The sequence below is a fragment of the Staurois parvus genome, unplaced genomic scaffold (genome assembly GCF_062004578.1).
Source record: "Staurois parvus isolate SC_StPar_1 unplaced genomic scaffold, SC_StPar_1.0 ptg002208l, whole genome shotgun sequence".
In the NCBI taxonomy this organism is placed as follows: domain Eukaryota; kingdom Metazoa; phylum Chordata; class Amphibia; order Anura; family Ranidae; genus Staurois; species Staurois parvus.
Window position 1 is genome coordinate 7,501 of NW_028320004.1, and position 9,968 is coordinate 17,468.

The 9,968-nt window shown below is 44.5% G+C and overlaps 1 pseudogene across 1 annotated transcript in view; it reads left to right on the forward strand.

Moving 5' to 3' along the window:
* LOC149431553 (protein tyrosine phosphatase type IVA 3 pseudogene) overlaps positions 1-9,750 on the forward strand; it is a 17,055-nt pseudogene extending 7,305 nt beyond the window's left edge. The window contains exons 2-3 of the transcript XR_016309243.1: positions 477-551; positions 3,190-9,750. The product of XR_016309243.1 is annotated as a protein tyrosine phosphatase type IVA 3 pseudogene (transcript). The remainder of the gene's footprint in view (positions 1-476; positions 552-3,189) is intronic.
* The last annotated feature ends 218 nt before the right edge of the window (positions 9,751-9,968 follow it).

Below are 9,968 nucleotides of genomic sequence, written 5' to 3' on the forward strand. Positions count from 1 at the left end.
TTTGTCTTTGGGACAGGAAGTGAAGGGAAATTTCCCCAGCGGGGTACAAACCGCTAAATAAATATAACTTTATAGAAATTTGAACCCTTCCCAACGTTGGGGCCAGTTCACATCTGAATTCACACGTTCTGTTTCTGACATCCCATTCATTTCAATAGCCTGCCAGATGCACGGGAACACACCAAAAATACGGCAAGCACGACTTTTAGAAATCGCTGCACACCGAACTGCGTGGTTTTGAAGTACAATTTGGTGGCTGCCGACATGCATTGGGTTTGGAGTGCCCTTAACCGTTAATGGCGCCCACACCTGTCCAGTGAGGGTAGCGTGTTCCCATGCGGAGACGCGCCTTTCTTACACCCCGCTCTGCTGTGATTGGACCCTTATTAGACGCTTACTGTGCTCACTTATGGAAATGTTTTCCACACCCCGGGACGTCCCGTTCTGTTTCTTAGTGGCTGTTTTTCCCTTCGCAGGGCTCCTGTCCTGGTGGCGTTGGCCCTCATTGAGAGCGGAATGAAGTACGAAGATGCCATCCAGTTCATCCGGCAGTAAGTATCTGTCACTTGTCTGTCATGTTCCACCTTTCCCTTCTAGATCTGCAAGCCTCCTGTGAAGAACCCAATAAGGGACTGCATTGCCTTTCCTGGGGAAAATGCTACTCCAGGCTCCATCCGGTGCTTCTCGTACAAACGTGGACATTTAGTCATGTGATCTTTCCCACGTGGAGGTTTGGCGTTCACATAGGTTGGTTCCTCCTTGTTGACAAGAGTTGTCCTTCACTATGAGAGGGTGTCACCATCTTCCTAGATTCCGGCTCGGGGCGGAGGAGCAGAGACTCTGTATGGGCAGAGTGTTCCACATGATACGGCCTGTGGAAATGTTTGTTAGCCAATCTGAGGGGTCACTCCACCCAACATGGATATTTGCATATGGTAGACACTGGGGAGTTAGAACTATTGGGCAGTCTATACTTTCTCCGAGGGACTCTTATTGATGAGATCCCTGTGCTTAGTTCCCAGGTCTGTATACCCGCTGTGCCCATCATGAGAGGTTCCCACCATCCCTGTGCTGAGTTCCCAGGTCTGCACACCCACTGTGCCTATTATAAGAGCTTCCCACCATCCCTGTACTGAGTTCCCGGGTCTGTACACCTGCTGTGCCCATTATGAGGGGTTCCCACTATCCCTGTGCTGAGTTCCCGGGTCTATACACTCACTGTGCCCATTATGAGGGGTTCCCACCATCCCTGTGCTGAGTTCCCGGGTCTGTACACCAGCTGTGCCCATTATGAGGGGTTCCCACCATCCCTGTACTGAGTTCCCAGGTCTGTACACCTGCTGTGCCCATCATGAGGGGTTCCCACCATCCCTGTGCTGAGTTCCCAGGTCTGCACACCCACTGTGCCTATTATAAGAGCTTCCCACCATCCCTGTACTGAGTTCCCAGGTCTGTACACCTGCTGTGCCCATTATGAGGGGTTCCCACCGTCCCTGTTGGGTTGTTTTAGAAGGAGCTGGAATGCCCAAAACCTCTCAGGTGACCATGGACAGGGTCAGGAATAGTGGCAGGGAGATCCCACTGAGTAACCAAGACAGGGACTCCGCCCAGTAGACTCCGCCCATGACTAGAATGTCATTTGTAGGTGGACTTGCCCTTTAATTCATGTTAAGTCCAGTTTTCTAGTATTATGGCTGTAAGTAACCAGCATTGATTGAGGAAACTGTTTTGTTTGGATGATTTTAGCTCAACTGAAGCAGTTTCTGAATAGGAGTATTTGCATTTAGAAGCATTTTTTAAAGATAAACACAGGAGAACCTCCCAAATGCCCAGAATGCACTGAAAAGTGGTAAATTATGAACTATTTCAGACTGTTTCAGAGAAATACAGAGAGTAGAAGCAGAGACAGCAGTATGTGTTGACATTAGTTTAGGTGTGAGTTGCTCATTAACATTTCTTTTGTTTCCAAGGGTGGGAAAGGTGTCTGGTGGAGGGAGTCATTAAGGTCACCTGGCAGGGGGTCTTCTTGAGGAATTTGAGGTGTAAATGTTCATTAACATATCTTTTGTTTCCAAGGGTGGGAGAGGTCTGAGGTGTGAATTGGTCATTACAATGTATGGCAAGCTTGGTAGGAACATCCTGTGTTCAGTGTTTTGTCCATCTGAGTACCTTGAAAACGCTTTGCATGTATTCTTCATGATGAAAAAAGGCTCTGGACAGCATCGAGAACTGGAAGAGTTAAAAAAAAAAAATTTAAACCGCTTATAAAATGCGATTTGCCGCGTTTACAAGCGTTTTGCGTTTGAAACGCTGCTAAAATCGAATGCTGAATGCAAGTTTTCTGCGGTCAAAAACGACTGTAAACTCAAATGCCTGTAAACGTAAAAGGGTGTGAGAGGTCTGAGGTGTGAATGGTCATTAACATATCTTTTGTTTCCAAGGGTGGGAGAGGTCTGAGGTGTGAATGGTCATTAACATATCTTTTGTTTCCAAGGGTGGGAGAGGTCTGAGGTGTGAATTGGTCATTACCATATCTTTTGTTTCCAAGGGTGGGAGAGGTCTGAGGTGTGAATTGGTCATTATATGTGTGACAAGCTTGGTAGGAACATCCTGTGTTCAGTGTTTTGTCCATTTGAGTACCTTGAAAACGCTTTACATGCATTTTTCATGATGAAAAAAGGCTCTGGACAGCATCGGGAACTGGAAGCGGTAAAAAAAAACCAAAAAAACTTAAACCGCTTATAAATGCGATTTGCTGCGTTTACAATCGTTTTGCGTTTGAAACGCTGATAAAATCGAATGCTGAATACAAGTTTTCTGCGTTCAGAAAACCGACTGTAAACTCAAATGCCTGTAAACGACTGTAAACGACGATGTGTACATGAACACATAGGAAAACATTAGGGAGAGTTCAGGGGCTGCTGAAAAAAAACGCAGAACAGCTCCTAAACGTGAGTTTATCAGCTGCAGTGTACATGAGCCCTAACTATGCTGGATATCCTTGAGCCAGGAAATGAGGCGGAGCTCTATGTGACTTGCTGCAGCTTCTAATGCACATGGTGAGACGCTCACAGTGTGCAGTGACACCAGAGTAAGTCATTTCAGTCCAGGAAAGAATCCTACATGACTCTGTAAGACTGAAGGAACCTGTGTTCAGAAACCTGAAGAGGATTTGTTCTTTTCTTGCAGGAAACGGCGGGGCGCCATCAACAGCAAGCAGCTGATGTACTTGGAGAAATACCGCCCAAAGCAGAGGCTACGGTTCAAGGACCCGCACAACCACAAGAACAAGTGCTGCATTATGTAACCGCTGTGACTTATTGCCAAAGCACACACACACCTACATCCGACCCCCGCAAACACACAGGCATTGCCCCTCCTCCACACAAACTGCAGAAAAGCAAGGCAAGATTGAAGTAGAAGCTACCTGGTTGTTTCCACAAGAATTAAATTTCATATAGCTTCTTGTAAATAATAATTTTTGACTGTATAATGCGTTGTGTAATTTGTATTTTGGGGGGGGGTGGGGGTGTTTTGACACCCTAATGTGTGGGCCAGAGTTTGGGGAGGGGGACTTGTAGTCCAGCTGCACATTTTGACATTCTCTATGTTAAAGGGTACGTATTGTTAAAGTTAGAATACACAAACGACTTTTTACTGCTCTACCCTTCGTTTAGACCACGCCTTGGTAGAACTGGCCAGCCCACGCGGATCCCTGTGCTTTGTAACTCATTGCTCTTGCCCGCCCCCTAGTGTCTAGCTGGGATGCAAGGTGCACATGTCACGCATTTACTCGGCGTAGAGCTGTCCTCCCTGTATTCAGGAGTTTTATCTTCGTATGTTGGAGACGAGGAGCAGGAGCACATTATGAGATATTGAGCTAGAGCATACAAACGCAGGTCCGGTGACTCATACAGGCCAGACCAGGACTGACTTGGTCTGAAATTGAAGGTAGAAAATTATAGTTAGCAAGCGGTTTTATTTGTTGGTCTGACTTTGACAAAATTGTACTTATCCTTTAAGACTGGACAGTAAAGCCATGACCTTTGTAAATGTGGTACTTACCTATCTCTTCATTATGCATATACAGGCTGTTGGGGAAACCTTTTAGTATGAAGGGTTCCCACCTTAGACACAGGATTGTTGGGTTTCTACAGACTCTTGGGGGAACCTTTTTAGTGGGAAGTTAAGGGTTCCCACCTTAGACACAGGATTGTTGGGTTTCTACAGACTCTTGGGGGAACCTTTTTAGTGGGAAGTTAAGGGTTCCCACCTTAGACACAGGATTGTTGGGTTTCTACATACTCTTGGGGAAACCTTTTAGTGGGAAGTGAAGGGTTCCCACCTTGGACACAGGATCGTTGGGTTTCTGTAGGCTCTTGGTGAAAACTTTCTGCCTAGTAGAAAGTATTCTCACCTTAGACACAGGATTGTTGGCTTGGGATAGGTTCTTGGTGAAACTTTTCTGCCCAGCAGGATGTGCTCCCACCTTGGTCACAGGGTCTTAGGGTTAGTTATAGGCTATTGGTGAAATAACCTATAGGAGATATTCCCACATTAGACTCGGGACAACAGAGTTTGTTTAGGCTCTTGGTGAAACCTTTATACCCACTAAGAAGTCTTCCCACCTTTAATCATGGGATTGATGGGTTTCTGTAGGCTCTTGGTGAAACCTTTATACCCACTAAGAAGTCTTCCCACCTTAGACATGGGATTGATGGGTTTCTGTAGGCTCTTGGTGAAACCTTTATGCCCACTAAGAAGTCTTCCCACCTTAGACATGGGATTGATGGGTTTCTGTAGGCTCTTGGTGAAACCTTTATGCCCACTAAGAAGTCTTCCCACCTTAGACATGGGATTGATGGGTTTCTGTAGGCTCTTGGTGAAACCTTTATACCCACTAAGAAGTCTTCCCACCTTTAATCATGGGATTGATGGGTTTCTGTAGGCTCTTGGTGAAACCTTTATACCCACTAAGAAGTCTTCCCACCTTAGACATGGGATTGATGGGTTTCTGTAGGCTCTTGGTGAAACCTTTATGCCCACTAAGAAGTCTTCCCACCTTAGACATGGGATTGATGGGTTTCTGTAGGCTCTTGGTGAAACCTTTATACCCACTAAGAAGTCTTCCCACCTTAGACATGGGATTGATGGGTTTCTGTAGGCTCTTGGTGAAACCTTTATGCCCACTAAGAAGTGTTTCCACCTTAGACATGGGACTGTTAGGTTTCACCAAGAACCTACAGAAACCCATCTGTTCAGTAAGAAGTTTTCACACTTAGACACGGGATTGTTGCCTTGGACAGGTTCTTGGTGAAACCTTTCTGCCCAGTAGGATGTACTCCCACCTTGGTCAAATGAGCTTTGGGTTAGTTATAGGCTATTGGTAAAATAGCCTATAGGAGATATTCTCAACCTTAGACGCAGGACAACAGAGTTTGTTTAGGCTCTTGGTGAAACCTTTATGCCCACTTAGAAGTGTTTCCACCTTAGACATGGGATTGTTGGGTTTCTGTAGGCTCTTGGTGAAACCTATTCTTCCAGTAAGAAGTGTTCACACCTTAGACACGGGATTGTTGTCTTGGACAGGTTCTTGGTGAAACCTTGGAGATCCTATCTTATACTCAGGAGCGCTGGCTTTCTACAGGCTCTTGGCAAAACCTTTCTGCCTAGTAGGATGTGTTCCCACCTTAGACCTAGAATCCTTGGCTCGACTTGGTATTTGGTGAAACCTTTCTATCCAGAATGAAGTGTTCACACCTTAGACACAGGATTGTTGTCTTGAATAGGTTCTTGGTGAAACTTTGCTGCCCAGTAGGAAGTGCTGCCATCTTGGAAATGGGATTGTTGGGTTACTATAGGCTCTTGGTGAAACCTTTCTGCACAGTAGGAACAGATCCTACCTTAGACTCGGGAGCACTGGATTTCTATAGGCTCTTGATGAAACTTTTCTGCCAAGAAGGATGGGTTTCAACCTTAGACCTGGAATCCTTGGTTCAGATTGGTATTTGTCCAGTATGAAGTGTTCCTATTAGTGGGCTAATATAGGCTCTTGGTGAAACTTTTGTTCCCACCTTGGAGCATTGGGTTTGTACAAGCCTTCCATCCTCAATTGCTGACCATTTCCGTAAAGGAATCTGAATTATTTGAAAGGACCCCCACTGTGGTGTCCTAAAATCTAAAAATGATTTGGTACTGGTAGTAAGACAATTAGCCTGCCAGATCTCACTATATGGCATATGTGATCACCAAAATTATCCAAAGACCACAGACTCCTGTAGATCCCAAAATACAAACGTTGACTTTATTATAATTGAAAACAAATCGGCTTTAAATCTGCCGTAATTGTACTTATTTTGTATTGTTTTTATTGTTATATTTTTTTTCTTTTTTTTGGTGCCCCTTGATAGGTGTTGTGCTTCAGTGATGGCTAGCTTTACTTTCAACTTTCTCTAAATTTCTTCTTTGCTGCCGCTTTGAAGATGAAAGTGAGCGCATATTTTATCTGTTTGAAAACCTTAATAAAATGTATCTAAATTTAAATATTATATGTTCTATTTTGTGATGTATTTGACCCTGGGATAACATTGGTCATTTTTTTAAAATCCGAGTGAAAAACTTCAGTTATGGTAAATTTTTCCCAAAGTACACGATTTTTACTTCGGTTTCTGCTCCCTCCATTGACCAAGTCTTGTAATTGTATGCCAGACGGCACAGTCCATGTTCTTGCAGCAAGACTGTGTGAGAAATACGGTGGTAGGTCACTTAAGCCGGCCATACAGGTGGCGGTTTGATAAAGTGATCACTCTTTCAATTCTTTTCTTTTTCTTTTTTACGTTTTATGTTGAAACCTTAAAGCAATCGGTGATCTAAAATGGGAGTTTTAGAGCAACTGCAAGAGAGTCCAAATCAAAATTTTGCTGAAAGCAACAGAATTAAAACTATTTGGGTGAATTAGAATTTTTTTCCATATCGTTTCCTATTAAATTTTGGTAAGCTGCAAAAAAAAAGCTGTCACTTTATTGCTCGTTTTTTTAACGTCATTTAGTCAAATTCTGTTGGTCAACTGAACTCATGGGTGGTAGATTGCTTAGTTTTTGGTGATTACTTGCTGTCGTCTGTGCGGCTCCCATTCATTTGATAATGATTGAAATTCACTGAAAACTGTCACATGTATTGCCAACTGTAAAGTCTTCTGATTTCATTTGAAGGTATGTGGCAAATATAGGCAAACTCGGCACTCCAGGTAGGGTGAAAGTACAAATTCCATCATGACTGTGGGGGAGTCCCTGTTACAGTGCCTTATGGGACTTGTAGTTTCCCAGCAGCTGAAGATCTTAGTTTGCCTGCCCCTTCGCTGTAGACAAAGCTTTGATTGAATACTTGCAGTGAGCTAAGGGGAGGAGTACAGGCCAATGACTGTACTACATAGGCAGGTAACACAGCATGCATATGCTCTCCCGGAGCACTACATGCCTTGCGTATGTGTACAACTTCATTAAAAGGAATATTTAAAGGGTGTTTTATTGCCCTGATGCTACTTATATGTGCAAAGATGGTGGCACTCTTGTGCTGGGAGTGCGCTCACTCAGTGCCCCTAGCACTGATTGCAATCGTTCTGCGACGCCAGCACAGTGGCCGCGGTCTCTCTGCGACGCCAGCACAGTGGCCGCGGTCTCTCTGCGGCGCCAGCACAGTGGCCGCGGTCTCTCTGCGGCGCCAGCACAGTGGCCGCGGTCTCTCTGCGGCGCCAGCACAGTGGCCGCGGTCTCTCTGCGGCGCCAGCACAGTGGCCGCGGTCTCTCTGCGGCGCCAGCACAGTGGCCGCCGTCTCTCTGCGGCGCCAGCACAGTGGCCGCCGTCTCTCTGCGGCGCCAGCACAGTGGCCGCCGCCTCTCTGCGGCGCCAGCACAGTGGCCTAGAGGACTGATCACTCCCAGTCACTATATCCAATTGGGAGCTGGTAGGCTAGCTCCTGGTCATGTGGTCACTAACAGCCAATCGTGTGATCGGGAAGCCAAGGAAACACCTTGGTGGGAGCCAGCACTAAGGGTCAACCTAACAAACTCCATGTTCTACTTTACAGCCTGTACAAGCATAAGAGATAAGGTAATACAAACAATCTACAAAGCTTAGGGATCTGCTGCCCACTTTTTCTTCAAACATGTCAGGAAAGAGCAGTTACACTAAACTGTTAATGTATATACTCCATATGAATGAATATGAATTCTTATAGTCTGGTTATATCTTGTTGCTAAGAACAGTAAAACGATTTGAGCCGAAGTGTATACGTGAAGCTTAGAACTTGCAAAGAGTACACAGTATTTTTTGCTGTATTTTTTGTTCCCCTTGTTTGCTTGTGTTTTTTTTTCTTTTTTTGGCGAAAAAGGGGGCGCACTAGCCACCGGTTTCCACAACTGTGCGCTGTGTAGGTCACATAAGAACAAAATGACACTTTGGAGCCTTACACCCCTTGCTAGAGATGCCCAGCGATGGTGACTCTGCAGAAGTGCTGCCGGCTACAACAGACAGAGGAACTGTGTGCTTGGCCTCCCGGCGTGTCCCCGCTGGATTGAAGACGTGGGATTTCCAGCAGAATTTGTAAAATTTAAATTTTTTTTTCTTTAGCGTATAAAAATGTGTGCTAGCTGATTGAACGTATATTGGTACATTTATTGTGGGAGTCGCATCTGCTTTTTTATTTTTTTGAAGGGTACCTGTGTGATGGAGCGGAACCTTCAGTCAAAGTTGACCCTGCCCACCCCGCTCACTTAGTTTCTATGTGTGGCTATTGTTGCCGCCCCTCTGAAAAGCGTTTTTACGTCACTTTTTAGGGGAGGGGGTTAGGAGGAAAATGGATTATATTGTCTATACTTCCACTGTTAAGACATTTAGTAGATCGCAGTGGCACAAGAGGCCAAGTGCCTCGGCACACCGGTGGGCTACCAATCTGAGCCGCTAGCCGCCACCTCGAGCAACAGGTACTCTTTATACCCCAGTGGCTGTGGGAGGATAATTGACATCACATATGAACTTTTTTACCTAAAGTGACCTACGAGCCCAACAAGATCGTGAAAAAGATTGTGACTCCTTTTGTAAAACGAAAAAAATAAAAGTCTGTTACATTATAATTTTCTTTTTTTGGCTTTCAAGCTGACCGAGAACGGCTCTCTTATGGCTGGCTAAGATGTCGCTAAGGGAGATCTTCGTTCTCTCCCCGACACAAACGTCACCCAATTCCGAGGACGGTCCCATAGCCAACGATCCGCAGCACCTGCGTCAAGCACTTGCCTCTCCAGGTCCAATCTACCTCTGGTTGCGGAGGGCTATGATACCGCCGTCGGTCCCTGCGCCATTTCTCAGCACATAGTACCATGAATGTCCGAGACGCTCCAGTTCACACACCCTCTTTATTTTTCTAGCGTTGGATAAAAAAAAAAAAAAATCAATCCAATTTTCTGGTTGTTAAAGCCTTATTCACCAGAATCACTTTTGTACATAAATGTGTCTCACAAGGCGGTTTGGTGTGTTTCACAATATGGCTGACAAATGGGCAGGTTACGTTCTGATCAAATGTATTTTTTCTTTTTTTTTTTCTCAGTTTTTTTTTTTTTTAATTAAAACATATGCTTCTATTTTCAACTCTGTCTTTTTGAGTTTTTTTGTCTTTAATGGATTGAATATTCCCTTTTTATGTCCAAAATTATCAATTTTGAAAAATAAATTATAGCACTGGAATTTATTATAAAATGTGTTTACTGTGTGATTTTTTTTTTATTTTATTTACTGTAAACTTCTTGTTGCGCCTTTCTGATCATGTGACTGCTTGATCGGCTGTCAAAGCAGTCACATGTTCGGGTGAAACTATAGGTGGGCAGTTACATACACCCCACACTAAATTTACAAATACCATGAACCAAAAAAAAGAAAAGAAATTTGGCGCCTTTCCTGGTTACAAAAGAAAAATA